Source organism: Triturus cristatus, chromosome 6 (assembly GCF_964204655.1).
Source record: "Triturus cristatus chromosome 6, aTriCri1.1, whole genome shotgun sequence".
NCBI classification, from domain to species: Eukaryota; Metazoa; Chordata; class Amphibia; order Caudata; family Salamandridae; genus Triturus; species Triturus cristatus.
In genome coordinates this window covers 1,472,493,300-1,472,512,962 of record NC_140589.1, presented here as the reverse complement: position 1 = coordinate 1,472,512,962, position 19,663 = coordinate 1,472,493,300, and the positions used below count along the sequence as shown (strand labels likewise).

Below are 19,663 nucleotides of genomic sequence, written 5' to 3'. Positions count from 1 at the left end.
TGGGACCTTGTAAGTGTTTAGTTAAGCAACTGTTGCATGGCTAAACACTTATAAGGTCCCAAAGGCGAGACCTATTGGCTATGCCAATGCTTCTTCTAGATACTACCACACTGAGCGTGAACCAACACACAGCTGCTCTTGTGTGTAATCACATCAGGGAAAAACAGGGAAAGGGGAAGAACAGAAAACGCTGCCTACTGCCACGGCAGCCACGGCCAGAAACCCTCTGGAGAAGGCGGGTCACCAATAGGAAGCCTCAGGGTTGAGCCGGATAGTCTACACCCCACTGCGCACTGCTAGTAGACCACAGGCATGCCACTTCAACACCAGGCAGTAATTGGGGGGAAGAAATAAAGTGAGGACCACACGTCTGTGAGTGGATTGCTCTCAGACAACAGTCACTTCTCTCCTCCAGGAGAGTACTCAAAAAACTAAACAATAGAAAATAGTCCCTGGAGCGAGTGCACTCTGAATGCTCCACAGAAATCAAAAGAATAATGTTAAATTCCAAGTCCGGGACGGAAGAGATCAGGAAGCATCGGAATTCAGCATACCAGAATCTCCACGTCCTGCCGATAATCCTTCTGGAATACACGCAGGGCAGCACTGAAGGCGTAGAGGTTGCAGGCAAGGTCTGTTCTCCAGGAACAGGCGGTGAACAAGGGACACCGCCGGCTGAGACACTCTCCCCTTTGCAGAGCGGAGAAGCGCTCCCTGAGCCAGCGCGGAAAAGGGAATCTTAGATACAGGAGCTGGAAAATAGAACATGAAGAAGTTCCTAAACTGGGATCACGGGCTGACAAGTTAAATTGGCAAGCACTGGAAAGCGTGCAGGAGGAGCTTATATCTTCCTCCTCCTCCAAATGTGTCCACATGATTCCTATGAGCACCTCAAGGGATTCTGGGGCATGTAGTCCGCTAAACCCAGTCGCCTGCCGGTCATACTGCAGTAGCGCAGAGAGGGATGTAGTGATGTGTAAGAACCTCGCGCCTGTCTGACCGCGCCTCAGGATACCACCATGACAAAAAGGAACTGTCACAAGGGGCTGCGTGGGGGTATCCTTTAAAAGGACAAAATCCTTCACCCACTAATGGTAGTATGCTTCATCATTGGGATTCTTCTTGTGCCGTAATGCCTTGTCATAGCACGGGCTGCAACCACCTCACTGAGAGGGAGGAGCCAAGGGATGTTTTGTATGGAGCAAGGTATACTAAATATCACAATGAAAGCTCAAGGTCAGTGGGGACAGCAGTGCAAAAGAAAGATATGTGATAGTAAAACTAGCTCCAGGGTATGTAATATCCCTTTATTGGTGCGTCCCTGGGCCAGGATTGAAAACAGCAAAAGACACACAATTGATGAACCGAATGTAGAACTGATCAAAACATTCACCCCCAGTCAAGAGATCTGGGTTAAATCCATTATTCTTTTGCTCACCATGCCACCCCAGTTTAGACCTGGCCATATGCAAATCAGTCTTGACCCTGTGCCTCATGGGAACAGTCTGGCCCGAACTGACAAACCAGGTCCTCCCTGGACTGGAAACAAGCATCCTAGGACCGGTTTCAGGGTTTCACCCCTCATCAGCCAGGATAGCTTGAATCCAGTGGCACAGTGAGCCCGGGACCCACGTCTGGGCATACCCAGCGCACTTAGGGCGAGAAATCAAAAGACACACAATTGATGGCCTGAACTCAGAACAAATCAAAACATTCACCCCCAGTCAAACGCAGCGCTCAGTGGGCCCCTTTCCCTAGAGGAAATTGGGGAGGCGATCCAATCAATGGCGACGGGCAAAACTCCGGGGCCGGACGGATTGCCTGCGGAGTACTATAAGGCGTACCGTGAGTCCCTGGTGCCGCTGCTGCGTGAGCTATATAACAAAGCGCTGGAGGAGGGGTCGCTCCCTCCCTCCATGCGGGAGGCGTTCCTGGTTTCCCTGCCTAAATCGGATCGCAACCGCACGGCCTTGGGCTCCTACCGTCCCCTGGCGATGCTCAACGTCGACTACAAAATCCTAGCGAAGACCCTAGCGGACCGATTGGCGCCAGTGGTCCCGCATCTGGTGCATTCCGACCAGAACGGATTTGTCCCTGCAAGGTCCACGTCGTTAAATCTTAGGAGATACTTCAGGGTGGCCGGTGAGGCCGTGCACAGATGGCCCAGAGCGGGGTGCCTCCTCCTAGATCTGGAGAAAGCGTTTGATTGCTTGGAATGGGGCTACCTGTCCACGGTGTTATTACAATACGGGTTGGATGGGGATTTCCTCCGGATGGTCGACCTGCTCTACAGGAACCCCACGGTCCGTGTTCGGCTGGGCCCCCATGTCTCGGAGGCGGTACCGGTGGGCCGGGGCACCCGGCAGGGATGCCCCTTGTCCCCGTTGCTGTTCGCCCTGGCGATGGAGCCCCTGGCGGCGGCTGTGCGGACGACCCTGGGAGATGGTATACCGCTGGGAGACGCTGTTCACCAGGTGTCGCTCTATGCGGACGACCTGTTATTGTACGTTAAGGATGTGGGATGTATGCCGGAGCGGCTGGCCCCGTTGTTGCGGTCCTTTGCCACTGTTTCGGGACTCCGCGTGAACGCGGGTAAATCTTGTCTGTACGCTTTTAGTGAGGGGACTGCAGACCCGGGTTATCACCTGAATGGCACGCCGGTTCAATGGAGGGACGGCACCTTTTGATACCTGGGGATACAAATCTACCGCTGCCCGACCGACTTATTCGATGGCAACCTGGGGAGGGTGGTCACGGCGCTCAGGTCGCAGGTGGCCTTTTGGAGCACGCTCCCGCTGACGACCACGGGCAGGGTGGCGCTCGCCAAAATGGTCATGCTCCCCCACCTCCTGTACTACTTTGTCAATTTACCGCTGTATGTGTTCCCCCCCCCCCCCCTTTTTTTGGTAGGCTCAATAGGATGCTGCGGGATTTTGTTTGGGGCACTGCCAGGCACAGGTTGGCGCTCGCAAAGCTCTTCCTCCCGACGGACAGGGGTGGTCTGGCGGCTCCATGTTTTGAGCACTACTACCTGGCAGCCCAGCTACAATGGGTTGCCCGCTGGTTGGCTGATAGAGGCAGGGATGATACAGATACGGTGGCAGCCCCTTACTCGCTGGAACGTGTGACCGGTCTTTTTCACCCCTTGGCTGCGGTTGCGGGACCGCTGCCGCTCCTCCTGGCTGTGGCGCATAGGTGCTTCCGGAGGGCCTTGTACCTCACACGCGCTGTTGTTTCATACGCGCCGGCAATACCCCTAGAGGGTTCTCCCGGAGGTGGGGGGGGGGGGTACTTGCGGCCCCTGCAATGACGGGCTGGTGGGAGGCGGACGTGCACACACTGGGGGACCTATACAGGGACGGTGAGCTGATACCGTATGAGACCTTAGTGTCGGAGGACGGGCTTCCACCCGGCGGGTTCCTTACGCACCGCTCACTACTGGCGAGCTTGACCGCCAAATGGGGAAGCATGGCTACGGAGCCTGGCCAGCACCTAACTATGCAATACCTGCACGTCATGGGGAGGGGCGGGCACCTGGTCCACTGGTTCGCCGCCTCGTTACGAGAGCACACGGCGGTTGGTCTGGGCCCACTCCGCGGCAAATGGGAGCTGGACCTGGGGAGGCCACTGGCAGACAAGGAGTGGGAGAGGGTCCTTAAAAGCCCAGTGCGTATCCCCCGAAATATGTGGTTCCGCCAAATCCAGCTGTTCATAGTTCACAGGGCCTACCTCACACCTGAGTTGATTAATAGGTACTTCCACCGCAACGACGCGCTCTTCCCTCGGTGCCGGGAGCTGGGGGCGGGGTTTTTGCACATGCTGTGGAGCTGCCCTGAGTTGCACACCTATTGGAGGGCGGTCAGTGGGCTGTTACAGGGGAGTGTGGGTCGTAACATCCCCTTAGACTGGCCTGAACACATCTTACACCAATTTACAAGATCGCCCAAAGACAAGGTAGCGTCCTGATTCCTGGACCTGGGGCTTGTAGTAGCAAAGCGCCTCATCACCAGGAGATGGAAGGCGCATGACCCACAACACACACGGGCCTGGAGCTCCTCATTCCAGGCATGGGCCAGGGCGGAGGGGACTGCCATCCGTAGGGAGGACACTCTGGGGCTGCGGAGGGAGCCCATGGCGGACCGCTGGGAGCAGTTGCTTGCTGAGCTCCGGCGCTTGGACGGGGAGGGTACCACGGGCTGCATAGGGGTGGTCAGACATGACAGCGCAAGCGGCGGCGCAGTGCAGGCAGTCTCGCTGACGGGATAGCATAGCCCCTATTATCTCTGGCCTAAAGACGGGGCATCTGCGAACACTTGGGGATAGTTGCATCCGTGGGAGCTGGGGGGGATGATCCAGGGGGTGTGGGGGGGGGTCGAGGTAGGAAGGGGGAAGGAGCAAACTATGTGTATCACTGTTCACGCTGCCTCTGTTATGGGTTCTTCTTTTGCATTGCACGTAACTTTTCTTTTTTTTTTTTTTTTTTACGCCTAAGTTGTGTGGGCGATATAAGTTTCCATGTCCGGCTCAGTGGCTGGTATGCGGTGGCGATGGCCCCTTCTCAAGTGACGACACCAGAACTGATAACGACAATGTAGCCGGCTCCTAAGCGGGTGGTGGTTGGCGCATAACCCGACAGCAGGTTATATTCTCTTGACTGCAGGCACGGCTTACCAATCTGTATATGCTTATGAATCTGTGTGTGTAAAGTATGCTGGCGTAACATGTATTCTTTTACCAAAACTACAAACTAATAAAAACAGATATGCAAAAAAAAACATTCACCCCCAGTCAAGAAATCTGGGTTAAATCCATCATTCTTTTGCTCACCATGCCACCCCGGTTTAGACCTGTCCATATGTAAATCAGTCTTGACCCTGTGCCTCATGGGAACAGTCCAGCCCGAACGGCCAACCCAGGTCCTCCGTGGACTGGAAATGAGCACCCTAGGACCAGTTTGAGGGTTTCATCCCTCATCAGCCAGGATAGCTTGACTCCAGTGGCACAGGACCCACGTCTGGGCATACCCATCCCACTCGGGGTGAGAAATACAAAAAAACTATTGATTGACAGAATGCAGACAATGCCATACATTCACCTCAGTACAGAGGGCCTAAATCCATAGTTCTTTTGCTCCCCATGCTATTCCAGTTTGAACCCAGCCATATGGAAATCAGTCTTGACCCTGTGCCCAATGGGAACAAGCCAGCCGAACTGCCAAGCCAGGTCCTCCCTTGACTGGAAACGAGCATTCTAGGACCGGTTTCAGGGTTTCACCTCTCATCAGCTTGGATGGCTTGAATCCAGTGGCACAGTGAGCTCGGGACCCATGTCTGGGCATACCCAGTGCACTTAGGGCGAGAAAGCAAAAGACACACAATTGATGGACGGATTGCAGAACAAACCAAAACATTAACCCCCAGTAAAGGGCTATGGGTTAAATCCATCATTCTTTTGCTCACCATGCCACCCCAGTTTAGACCTGCATCTTATGGTGCTCTTGTGTTCCATTATGCGGGTCTTCACCTTTCGAGTCGTCATTCCAACATACCTTAGTTGGCAGGGCAGGTGATCAAATCTATTAATTTCTCACTATTGTAATTGGTGTGCTGTCTCAACTCCCATGGCCTATTGGTGTAAATGTCAATCGCTGTTGTGTGTGGTTTAGGCACACGCTCCACAAGAGCCACATGGGAAGTGTCCTTTTACTGATGGGAGCCCCCAGAGTATATCTTGTCTCATTGTTTTAGAGGTCTTCGGTTCTGGTCTGCATTAATTTGTCCTTCAACTTAATACTCCGTTTGAAGGCTAACTAAGGACGCTCAATCGATCTGCCAGTATTTACAGATGGAATTTTTGATATGGTTGGAGAACCTGCAGAAGGTGTTGACACAATCCAGTCTCGACCTTGGGACCCCGGTTGGGAAATCTCCAGCAGGGCATATTTATTGTTATTTAGCACCGTTTTTGCTGCTCTCCGTTCCAATTGAGACGGATAACCTCTGTCCCGTGGATGTCTAGATAGGGCCGCTGCACGTTCTATGTATTTTTCAACAGTGAGGCAATTTCTCCGGAGGCGCACAAATTGTCCAAAAGGGGGATTATCCCACAAGGATTTTGGGTGGTAGCTGGTATAGGGCAATAGGGCGTTGAGGGCCATAGGTTTCTTATACAATTCTGTTGCCAAACCACCTGCGAAGGGAAGGATAAGTAAATCCAAGAATGGAAGGCATACCTTGCTAAATTCAAATGTGAATCTCAAGAATGGATTAAGAGCGTTTAGCCATAGATGGAAGTAACTGATGGTGTCTGTTTCGCCACGCCAGATCACCAATGCAAACCTGCATTTAGAAATGCAGCCTACTTCATGTAGTGATAACACTATCGCTCTGGCAACAACTTTAACGTCACATTAAGCGCAGAAGAAACTCCCCATGAGACATCCTGAAAAGGGTTAAAGGACATGTGATGAGATGGAAAAGAACAACTTCCCAAGCGCTGTCAATCATGTAGCTCACTGTATACAGTATCTTGCTAAATGGCGCTGCACAAATATATGTTCGACTCAGAAAACATTGGCCATGGATCATCTAAAGCATACTATTCCTTAAAAACAATGATTTTCAACATTCCCAATGTTTGGAGGAGAACTCTACTGTTTCTAAACAAATAACAAGCCGATCTAAAGGTACATAAGGCGGATCCAACAGGTTAAGATTGTGGCCACTGGTTAATAGAGCTTTGTGTGCTTTGCGATTAAAGCACAGGTAAAGTTATGCCAAATGTTATATGCCTATGCTCGATACAAGAGGAACAATTCATAGCATTGCAGAGGGTCCAAAATTGTAAACTGCTGGTATAAGGCCAGAGTCTTAATTAGTTATACCTAGGCTTTCCAGTTTTCAGTTTCTATTTTTGGTAAATTCTGGTGGTGTTTTTTCATTGTTTTCAAGTGATTTCAATACCTTAAAAAACAGTGGCTATCAGTGGTTACACATTTTCACGCCATTAAAAACAACAACTGTGTTTTTTGGGTGTTTATGGAACTTTTTGCTTTTATTATTGCTTGCTTTCTGCACTGATAGTGCATGGTATATAGACAGTGTATGTACAGTGTAAATGAGGTCCAAATACATTTTTACAATTCAAACTTATCGTTGTACACCATACAATACTTCTTCAGTGAGTCTTTGGTCATGCACGCTTGCACTTTCCTTCCCATGTAAACTTTTATCTGTGAAAAGGCCCTCTTAACATTGGCACTTGAGACAGGCAACACCAAAAGAGCCATTATACAATTTGCTAACTCTGGCCACTGACATAGCTTTCCATGCCAATACTGGTGCACCTGAAGATTGTGATTCGCTGCGACACGTTCTGCAACATATGTGTTGAACTGGGCGCATATGCCCTCAGAGTTATTGAAGCGGTCAAAAATGAGGCAGCACTTTTGAAACTCCGGTGAAAACTTCTCTTTACGGAAGGGATATATAACTTGTGCAGAGTACCACAGTGAGGCCTCATTGACTTCAAATGCCATGGTTGGTGAAGGGCTATTTCTCATACATTGTAAAATAAAAGTTCCTGAATTGTTCCTCAACATTTCTATGCTTACCAAGTGGCAAGCACTCTGACAATGAATTCTTTCCTGTAAAATCTAAGAATGCAGTAGAGTGTACATTTTTTCAAATCACTATGTGACAGCAAAAGTTCTGTAAATGGTCGCCACATGGATAATATAGCATACATTGTCTCTAGGACCAAGAACCACCAACTAAGTGACACAGTTGGGATGACTCTTTCGTTGATGCCACACAAAGCACAAAATGAGAATTATTTGTGTTTTAGTTTCTGTGCATAACAAAACAGTGCACCAGAATAGACTAAAAAGTCAATAGAATTCTTCATTAACTCTATAGATTGTAAAGATGCTTTCCGCATACTATCTAACAAGTGGCAAGGATCTCTTACAGGGAAGCACTTCAGCTCAGGTGTCGATTTTGACAGGTCATCACACAACTTTTTCATATACGCAGCTGAATCACTGCAAATACAAACAAAATCACTCCAATCTTTGTTGAACTTGGTAAAACTTTTTGCAGCAGCAGTCCAAGTGACACTGTGTTCCATGTTTTCCAAAAGCCTGGTGTCATGTTTTCACCAGTATCCCAGATGCTCTGTGACTGCACTCTTTTCACATATAACTGTCACTATATCTGGCATTGAATGTTTAAAGCCTGGGGTGTTCGGCAATTAACCAATATCAATACGGACTCATTAGAAAAGTGGGCTGATGTATTAAGGGTTTTTACCCATTCTCTGTGTGTAAATGTGATGGCACATATTGGGAAAGATTCTTATGAAACCTACATTTTTCCTATCAGTTAAAGATTCAAACGTAGCAAAAAATCAAATATTTTTTACAGTTTATAAAATAAATTAACATGCTTCTAACCCCTGTATCTTTGGACCAAAGACCACAAAACTGAAAAAAGGAACAAGAAACACTATTTTAGTGACATCACTAAACAACAAATCTCAAGCAGAATAATGTTAGCTCAGTCTTTCTTACTGTTACCTTATATAACAAAGTTACATTGTACTGTCCCCTTCAGGAAGAAATAAAAATGACTATTTCACTCTCCTTTTCCTCTCTTTGAATGGCATTTAGTTTGTGGTTGTGCAGGGGTTTTTCAGTGTTTGCATGTTTACACTGGTGAGGGGTTTTTCCCTTCCGGTGGGGTTTTATCAGTTATTATAGGTTTAAAGCTAAAACCGGACAACCTAGTTATACCGTAGCTTCATTTGATGTCTTGGCAAAACAACTTTCATTAAAATGCTAATTTTCAAAACCAGGAATGAAGCATAAGTCAAGTACCGAACCGACAATAAACACTGTGCTGCCTCCCAGTTCTTTCCCGCAGGCAACACAGTCGAGCCAAGTGTCCACCTCCGTTCCACCTCACCTCCCACATCAGCCGCACCTGTACCAGGTCCCCGACGATGACAACCAGCGGGACTTCCGAGTATATAAGGGAAAAAGTTATTCATTGTCCTCTGTCGCTGGAGCTCCCGAGAGATTCCCTTCCAACATGCCGACAGGAAATCCAACAGGTGGCTAGGCCCGCCCATAGAGCGAGCAGTGATAATCCCCACTGTAGCATCTTCCCCAGCCCAAGAACAAGCAGATGGGTAGATGGATTACGTCACGCAGGAGCTGCTGTCAAACTTTACTTTATCCTTCACAGATTGCACATTACATCATGATTTCTGTTAGCCACACCCTAACCCCTCCCCACAAATTACGTACTTCCTGTTTAGAATCCGGCCAGAACCACTAGGGTCCTAGTGCGCATGATGTCCAAATGCTACATCTCCCCCTTTATTAAATAAAAAGTGGCAGACAGCACTAAAATCACATTTCCTCGATTAGTCGGCGAGGTGCTCGCACTTGTCTGCCAGCTCGGGTGATTGAGGTCCACTCTGGCCCAGTAACGGTAGCATAGGCTCAGCTGCTTGAGCCGGACCTGCTGGCGGCGTTGCCTCACTCGTGGTTTCAGGACTCAACAAGCGTTGCAGTAGATGTTTAAAACCTGATGCTTCTCGAGTGACGAATTGTCCAGGACGATGGGCTGTTACCATATGTCTCTTACACGCCACTACCTGTAAAGAATTAACAGCAAAAGGAGTGTCTGTTTTCATCTCTGCTTAACCAGAACCCAGTCTCCATTGTCAAAGTCTGTCTATTAGGCATGGCGACACTGATCTGCATACGTTTTCCTTTTCTGAGTTGCGTCAATATTTTGAACTTTGTCAGTATTCACTAGTCTACCCGAGGTCCATTGAGGAAAATTTGTTCTGAAGGCTCTTGCAATTAGCAAGATGGCTGTACTCTCACCAGTTGTGGAGTGATGAGTTGATTGATAGGCACAGAGGGCCTGACACATGGCTTGGTTCAGATAGGTTCCCTCCGTGGAGGCTCAGTAAATGGCCCTCTTGAGGGTGCCCATGAATTGTTCAACTACTCCATGGACTTGGGACCAGAGGAGTGTACTCTTTTGGTGTTGAGTCTGACAAGAAATTCATTGAACTCTTTACTGTTAAAATGCGTGCCATTGTCAAAATGGAGTATTTGGGGTATGCCCCACGTTGCAAGTATATCAGCAGCCTGTTCTACGACTTTGTCATGGGTTGTTGAAGGTGAGTCTTCTACCAAGGAAAATGTGAATATTCATCTGTGACTACCATGCAATGGTGTCCATTTCCAAAAGGCCCAAAAAAGTCAACTGCACTGCTGTCTTTCTGTGTCGCTTTGTCGCTGTGAACGACCCTTGGCTTTATAATGGGCCAGAAGCGGCCGAGGTAGATACCTTTGTGCCTGCCAGAGTGAGTCGAGGCACAGGGGATAGGCTGTTAGACTTTTCCACTGGCATGATAATAATCGACGCACCTCTGTCTATGATAAAAGTTATTGGCTGATCGTTCACTTTTAATGTGATCTTGGGACAGTGTCAAAATGAAGTTTGTTGCTTTGTTTGGTGACCTTTCTTTGAATTGTGATCTTTACCGGCAGCTAACTCCATATGTGCACACTGTCTTTTGATAGATATCATCAGCGCACACCTATCTTCTTCACTTTTTATTTTACAGAGTTTTACATAGCGCGAACTTGACCCGAATCGGGTATCAGAGCGCTTTACATGAGCACCAGTTGTGTTACATGAGGACACATTCATTTTTGTTAGGCATGGGGCGATTAAGTGATTTGCCCAGAATCACAGGAAGTTCATCATCGGTGCCGAGACTGGAACCCAGTTCCCTAGATTCGAGGTCGACTGCCCTAACTGATAGTAATGTTGAAGAACCTTTGTACAATGAGCTTCACGACGATTGATTTTACCTGATTTCTACTGGTCGTAGCTGATGTTTCTTTTTGGTTTTAGGGGGACGTTAATAATGCCTCTGGATTGTTCTTGCGTCCATCTTTTCTTGCTATTGAGACGCACTTGATTTTTCTTTAGCTTGGCACACAGTTGTGAAGTGGTTTTCTTTCCTATAACCTTTGCAGACTTGTCCTATGGCTGGACATTTGCCTTCATGGGTAAACACAAATCCACAATCTGAAGCGGAGCTTTATTTTTATTGATGACGTCCACTTGCACGTATCTTGTTTGTGCTTGTGCATGTTTTTCACAGTCCACCCTGATTCATTGTGTGCTGTTCCTGCTTCCATGTCAGCAGCTTGTCAGTCTGCTCATTCTTCTGCTCTTGCAGCCTTCAGCAGTTTCTCTAAACTGTGTGTTTCCCTCAGCATACGCCTTCTAAATGAATCTGAAAGGAAGCCATCAAGGATTCTGAGGCTCATGGCTTCTTTGTCGGTGAAGTCACAGAACTTGCAATGTTTATCGTTTGCATCAAGTCTTTCAACAAACTCGTCCGTTGTTTCACCAACCTGTTGTCGTACATGTTTGTAGATATACCTTTCATTGTTGACATTCTGCATTGGATTGAACTTGGCCTCCAACGCTTCTTTTATCTTTTGGTACGATTTTAAATCAGTCTGTGAGATTTTCTTCAGTGCTTCTTTTACTCCATCACCGCCAAGGTTTTTCAAGTGAAATGAAATGAAAGGGTTTTTATAAAACGCATGGCTACCCGGAGGCATCCCAGCGCTGTGACAGTAACTGGAGAAGGAGTGAGCCTGTACGGGAAGAGCCAGGTAATTGATGATCTTGTCATCATCTTCATCTAGCGCACCTATGAAGTCATCAAATGTTTCGATCCACGCTGCCCACCTGACACCAATGTTCTGCTTCTTAGAAGTGTCAAAAAGCTGTGGTGGCTTGAGGAGCACGGCTGCATTGTATTTCCTGCTCCCTTCTGCCGCCATTGTGTTGGCACATGCCGTTCAGGCGATCGCGATGCAGGGGGCAGTTAAAACTTCTACATACAGAAGTCGCCAGAGAAGCATTTGTTGCAGTATGCCTCAGGCATTGAGAATGTATATGTTCTGTGTTTCTCGTACCTTGTTGACAATATTGTTATTTCTTGCTTCGTTTGACTAATGGCTCTGTTTTTGGAGCTCTGTTGATCACCTCGGGCGGATTTGGTGGGTCTTTTAAATTCATAACACGGTTGGTGACTGCCCCTGACCAGTCCAATACGGCCCACACCAATCTCCAGGGCCTGCAAACCTGAGCCTTTGCCCCTTGTCCAAAAGGGCTTCTCCAACGTCCATATACTCTCTAATCCCAGCTTATTGGTTGCCCTCCTTCACTTCCTTAATTCAAACTTTTTTAAAGATGTAAGCTGTCCTTATCAGATTCACACATCTGTATTTTGTGTCTTGGATTTGACCATGACCTCACAACTTGAATCTCTTAGTCTTCAATGCAATGTGCGACTGTTGGTGCCGAACCCCTGTCTCCGCACAGTCTGATTGTTCAGAGATTTGTTTCAATGGAGGAACCTTCAGAATAAAATTGTGCTGCTCTGGAAATGCCCTACAGAGACCATGAACATGATTCAGCAGGTGATAACATCCCCCCCCCTTTACAATACTGATGCTGACTTGTAGTTAGAATTACAAAAGGCAAGTGGCTTTAACACATCTCTTTCGAGAGGGCACTCCTTATCCCATCTTCAGAAGAAGTCTGCTCATTTACATCTATTACGAAAAACAGATGACGCTTTGACATTTCCCTTCTCTAATGCTGAAACAGAGTTCAACATCTTGACTGAAATGTTATAGCCATCCTCTGTAGTGTCACGGTGCTTGCTGCTATTCAGTGAGGTTCTACTAGAGTCAGTTCAGGCTGCCTTGGAGAATAGCCCGGCAGTCCACAGAACGGTTGTACAATTACATAGGCCAGCATTTTCTGGTCCAGAATTCTTGTCATTACACTCTTCATGTCATAGTTTGGTGCTACAAGCCATCTGCTTAGTTGAACCCTTCAGAGGTGCCTATGATGATAGGAGCCCCAGCATCAGATTGTCTCGTAGCTGTGTCTTATATTCTACTCTGTTCTCTTGGCCCTCCATTTGTGAATGTTGTCCCTCCAACCCAACAATGGGTCGTCCCATTGGTCCTTTGCCGTCGCAGACTATCATACCTAGGTATGTCTCCTTATTGGGGTGAGGGGCTCATCGGGGTGATATGATGGCATGAGGCATGGGCGAGCATCGCTGCAATGGAGTTGTGGGCAGTTTGCATTGTCGTGAAGCCTTATATCTCTTCCTTCTCAGTGATCACAATATAGCTCCTTTCAGACAATGCAACCACCATAATCTAGGTAAGTAGGCTTGCAGAGTAGGTTCTTGGACCCAGTGTTGGGAGGCATTATGCCTATTAACATTGGCCCTGCCGTGGGGCATCTTCCTGACAGCAGCCCATGCTGTGAGCACCCTCAATGTAAGGGTTGATGGACTGAGACATTGGAGGGAGAACTTCATCCTCAGGTGACAGATATGATCTTTTCCAGATTAGCATGCTCATGCACCAGGAAGTATCCTTGGTTTTGTGCCATTCAATTCCCTCAGAATGATTACCTGGGGAGTGCCTTCAGGTTCAGTTGATCATGGGGTCTGCTTAATACTTTCCTGTTTTTTTTTTAACCTTTCTCATGACATATGGACCAGTTCATCACTTGCCTATCCTTTTTTTCCTTCTCATCCCGCCAAGGAAGGGGAGAGAGTGTGTCATCTGGACCCCTAAGCATGAAGCATCTTATCACATCGATTGTGCAAGACAGAGGCTTGTCTTGAGTGAGCTTTGCTAGTGCTAAGAAGGGCAAAATTGTAAACAAGCATATAATCTCACACTGACTTACTCTTTGCATATAAATCTGTAACAACTTGACCAAGAAAAGCACTCTGGTTGGCATTTTTGCCCATTCCATGAAGATCATGGATGCTTCAACTGATTTCACTAGTAGCAGCCTAGTGGCTGACATTTGCCAGGCAATTACTTGATTTTATGTGCATACTTTTGAGGAGCATTACTCTCTCACAGCTCACTCACACAGTGACAGATAGTTTGCCAGGGCTGTGTTGCATGATTTTGATTGATCAGCACTCCTCAATCTCATCTCACTGGGGGTGTTCCTTTGGGGACATATGGTTCTGAGAATAATGTATCCCATCAAACCCTGTGAGTGAAGATTCACTGCAGTCACCCATTATTGATGTCAGATGTAAAGCAGAGCGGGGTTGGAACCCATGGGGAGGCCCTGCAGGCCTCGGATCTTGCCGCGGCCAGTCAGGCTCAGACTGGGTACGGGCAGAGGGATAGCTGCCAAAGAAACTGGAGCAAAGCAGGAGGTGTCACACAAGATGTGAGAGTGGCTCCTTCTGTTTGCCCGCTCCTGTTCACAAGCCAATGCCACCCTAAGATGCGCTTGCTCCTGCCTCGCTCCCACTGCATTTGCCACGCTCATTGTCACCTTGCTTTTCAGCTGGTCATCAGCCACCAGACCACAGCAGAGCCCACAAGGAGCAGTCAGCCCGGAGCAGGACAACAAACATAATCTATATAATCAGCAACTGGCACAAGCTACAGGCACAGCAAAACGCCGTCAGTCGCTCAGGGCTTGAGGCTTGAGCCAATCTCCACTATCAAAGAGACACCACAAGGAGCATGAAGAAGGCTTCTGAACAACAAGGCCAGAAAAACCTTGCAGACAACTTCTTCGAGAATCAGCATTTTCAGCAACGGCCCCTTAGCCTCCAAAAACGTACACAATTCATAACGACCCACAATTGCAAGCTAATAGTTACCAACAGAAAACTGGTAGCTGGCAAATGGCAGCCAGGCACTGCAAGCCTCTGTGGCACACGTAGCAGGCGAGTGCACAGGCAGTAAGACTCAGTAAAATGCAAAGATGGAAACATTCGACTCGGTCAAAGTCGGTAACTGAGGGGAAATCTCCTTCCCCTCTAACAAGCACTCGGAGCACAGAGGAGCTCCAGCAATTCAACAAGGGTCACAAGCCTCCTCCTCAGGTAAGCCCAGCCCCCCAAACACCTTCTAATTCTACGGCAACAGGCCTAATCACACATTACTTCCAGGCTTCACACGCCGAAGTCAACTTAAGCCGCACAGGCAATAAAGATATAGCACCGCCAAACAGTCCGAGTAACCCCTCTGCATAGAGTAGTCAGTGAGCTCCTGCAGGGAAACGCAGGTCTCAATCCTGCCTAAAGCTGCCAGGTGAGTCAGGGAGCACCAATCACTTATTCTGACAGTCCCCCAATATTCATGGCCAACCCACTGTTCCAGAACTCCCAGGTCAAGAACAAACCTCAAAATAATTAACACCTGACAGGGCGCAAACTTTTGATGCCCCAGCTAAATTTGTCAAAGTCATTGCTGCACAAATCCACCTGCTCAGTCTTGCTGCACCCCAGGCTATTTCACCTGATTTAATCAGCCCAAATACGAAAATGAACAGTGTAATTCAACATAATTACGATCTGTGCGATCTCTCAGCATCTTTTTCCCACAGCCTAGAGACAGAAATAGGAAAAATACTGGAACTCATGCCAAAGCTACCCAGAGCACCGAATGCATCAAGACAAGTTTCTCCCGAAACTCATGACGTGTATGAAACGGCAGATGTGCAAATGACCTCCATCTGTGCCTCAAAATGCAATAACCATAGCACTGCTATGGCAGACCTCTAAAATGGAACTACAGATTTTCCTTTTACAGTCGTTAGCACATCGTCCTGTAGAACTGAGTCCTAAGATGAACTCCATCTGTGCCCAAATCCAAGGCAGTTCTGAAGATGGGTCGCACCCATTCTCGTTTGTCCTATCATTGATGAACTGGTCACACTCCTGGAAGTTCTAATGGAACTTGCTGTCACAGTCTAATGCAAGGCTGACCGTACAGCAGACAACAGGCACCCTGCACATACTCATGAAAGCATGGATGCCAAAGAAACAGACACCTGACAGCACACCGATACAAACAGCAGAAAGCCCTCAAATACACTCCTCTGATCAGAGCCCAAAGACCCTGCAAAACCAGCCACCTCCTTACATCGACAACAGCCCCCACTACCAAGGCCAGCCGGTAGTAGGGGACACTAAAGAGGCAGCATCACGCTCAACACAGCTGCCCCACTCTCTAGCAGAGCAAAGAAAAGGCTAGAGAAAAGCATAAAGGGACCACAAAAACCAAAAGAGCGGCGCTACTGACAACCATCTATAAAAATTAGACTCCTCCTTCTGAATGTGACTCCCATCAGGTTTTAATTGATATTCACCCCCAGGGTGGGCCCGGATTGTACAAATGATCTCACTAATGTAAGATTAATCCTCAAGGTAAGTAATTTCTGACGACAAGCAAGGAAAGACTGGATGCACTAAATAATGAGCTACGCACAGACCCCATCTGGCATCCAGACCTGGTCTCCAATAATGTGGCCTCATTCTCAACTGATCAATCTGCAGACCAATCCAATACAAGACCCATTCAAAACGCGCCTTTAATTTTGGGAACTGACCCGCTCAATGCTTCACTTGCACCCTGTACCAGAAGACTGTAAGCAAATCACACAAAGGACAGAATGGGCACCTCTGAGATAGTGCTAACCTCTCAACACCACATTAAAGGCCACTATGATATTCTAAATAGGGGCAATATTCTTTGCCTACTCAAACATGTACCACCTGTAGACCACATGCACTCTGAAGACCTTGCCTGGGTTAAGTTTCAAAGACTCTCTGGCGATACTCATGGTAAGTCAACAATAGTAGGCATGCGCCAACAGCCACACCAGGCCGCTTTGCTCAAAGAAGCACCCCTACTTTCGGAATGGGGAATAGATATCAAACAAAACCACCAAGAAAAATATTCTTATGTGCTTTAGGCCCAATCCCCAAGCAAGGGGCTAACTTTGTGCTACGAGGGAAAAACACCCTCGACACTCATAAACATTTGAGAAGCATAACATCTTCAAAATATCCTGCACAAATGAACAAAGGGTGGTGCACTACCTAGCCGCCACTGAGAACCAGAAACGACTGGCATCGCTCACATTAAGCATCCCCCAACGGCACTCCTAACACAACACAAATCAAGATGCAAAGCAACATCTCGGAGGAGGCTACCTCCAGCTAGCAATCATATCATGGAATGTGGCAGTCCTCAAGAAAATTATAGAGGGCAGCTCAGCTTTTTAATACCTCCATACAGGAGATATTCTATGCTTACAGTAGTCCTGGTGCAAAACCACGCCACTGGAGTCAAGCTATCCTGGCTGATGACGGCTGATAGCCAGAAACCGGTCCTAGGATGCTTGATTCCGGTCCAGGGAAGACATGGCTTGGCAGTTCGGGCTGGACTGTTCCCATGAGGCACAGGGTCAAGACTGATTTGCATATGGCCATGTCTAAACTGGGGTGGCGTAGTGGGCAAAAGAACGATGGATTTAACCCAGATCTCTTGACTGGGGGAGAATGTCTGCATTGTCAGCATTCCGTCCATCATTTGTTTGTTGTAACGCTTTTCGCCCTAAGTGGGATGGGTATTCCCAGACGTGGGACCCGTGCTCACTACGCCACCGGAGTCAAGCTATCCTGGCTGATGACGGCTGATAGCCAGAAACCGGTCCTAGGATGCTTGATTCCGGTCCAGGGAAGACATGGCTTGGCAGTTCGGGCTGGACTGTTCCCATGAGGCACAGGGTCAAGACTGATTTGCATATGGCCATGTCTAAACTGGGGTGGCGTAGTGGGCAAAAGAACGATGGATTTAACCCAGATCTCTTGACTGGGGGAGAATGTCTGCATTGTCAGCATTCCGTCCATCATTTGTTTGTTTTAACGCTTTTCGCCCTAAGTGGGATGGGTATTCCCAGACGTGGGACCCGTGCTCACTACGCCACTGGAGTCAAGCTATCCTGGCTGATGACGGCTGATAGCCAGAAACCGGTCCTAGGATGCTTGATTCCGGTCCAGGGAAGACATGGCTTGGCAGTTCGGGCTGGACTGTTCCCATGAGGCACAGGGTCAAGACTGATTTGCATATGGCCATGTCTAAACTGGGGTGGCGTAGTGGGCAAAAGAACGATGGATTTAACCCAGATCTCTTGACTGGGGGAGAATGTCTGCATTGTCAGCATTCCGTCCATCATTTGTTTGTTGTAACGCTACAGTAGTCCTGGGCCACAGGAACAACCGCCAACCACATTGCCAGGCTACTATGAATTTCATTCCCCAGCAATAAAATGTAGTATCTTTCGCTGCCCATCAGGTGGACTTTACATTTATGTCATACATCACCGATAAATAGAGGTCACTCCAATAACCAGAAACTTACATACACTTCAAGCACTCCTTATTAAAGGTTCTAAAATGCAATTTTAAAATGCACCCATTGCTGCTAATAAACTGTTACGTCAATGCTGCGCAGCACCCAAAAACAATGGTTATAAATGCTCTAATCATTGTAACCGAAGAATGACTAAACAAAGACTACACTCAAGCTCCAATCATGGCTGGAGACTTCAACATCAGGGGCCTGGCATAACTAACTCAAACAACCAGCTTAACCGCAAGGCTGGTTCGCTTCAGAGCCTTCTCTACAGCCACAAGTTAGCCTCCTTGCAAACTAAAAGAATCACACGAGCAGCACTGCAACATCTCTCCCACATTCAAGAATATATCGACTAATCAACCGGGAAAGAACATCACAAAGTCCTTCCCAGAATCAAATGGAAAGACAACCTCAGAGAAAAGTAAAATAATTGGAACACATCCAAACAGGCAGCTGACATGCCTCCTAGCACACCTCCACTACTGGATGACTGGAATGAATTCCTGGCAGCCCTTCGCACAGCTTTTGGGGGCAGGGACTAAGGTTGGCCCCTAGAAAAACGTATTCTTCTCGACTAACAGCCACTCAAACATCCTCTAAGGAACAGGTTACAAGTAAGCGTAATCTTCGAAGAGCCTTAGCGGCCAACGAATGAGGCGAGAAAAATATCCTGCTGATTTTAACTGTCAAAAATATCCCAGCACAAGTGGTATCCGCATACAGAGCTGCTCACAGGCGGAGTGTCTGGCAGCAGCAAACCAATAAGGTCGAGAAAGAAAGGGTCAAGATATTCATTCTTCTAAAAACAGAAATCCTCTCCTCTTTTGGAAGTATATAAATAGCCTCAGAAACTTTGACCAGACCAAGGAAAATAGTGTCGCAGAAAGCTAGTGTACTGCCTATGCTAAACTACTATACACAGACGACCAAGTAAATGAAATCACGTCCAACCTGATCGCTCCAGCATCAGACTGCCATGCACTGTCAACTTTTCTCTTCACTGAAGCCTCCGTCACAACAGTAATACGGAAAATGAGGAGAGACCGTGCCCCTGGACCCAACAGCCTGCCTACATCCGTTTTTAAAGCTGCACAAGACTTCTGGGCTGAGATATTGACACCGCTTTTTAACCATGCTTTCACCACTGCATGATCCCTAGCTCATAGAGAGTGTCCATACTCTTCCCAATTCACAATAAGGACGACCCTTCAAGCCCTGCAGATTGACGGCTAATTGCCCTTCTAAACCTGTAGGCAAACGCATCCACAGGAACCCTGCTAGAGGACTTGGAGGTCTAGGTGAAAGAAAACAGCATTCTTCCATACTTTCAATCAGGATTTAGGC

At 47.7% G+C, this 19,663-nt stretch overlaps 1 protein-coding gene across 4 annotated transcripts in view; it reads left to right on the top strand.

Annotated features, from left to right (window-relative positions):
- EHBP1 (EH domain binding protein 1) overlaps nucleotides 1-19,663 on the top strand; it is a 2,118,711-nt gene that overhangs the window by 355,143 nt on the left and 1,743,905 nt on the right. The gene's annotated exons all lie outside the window — the stretch shown is intronic.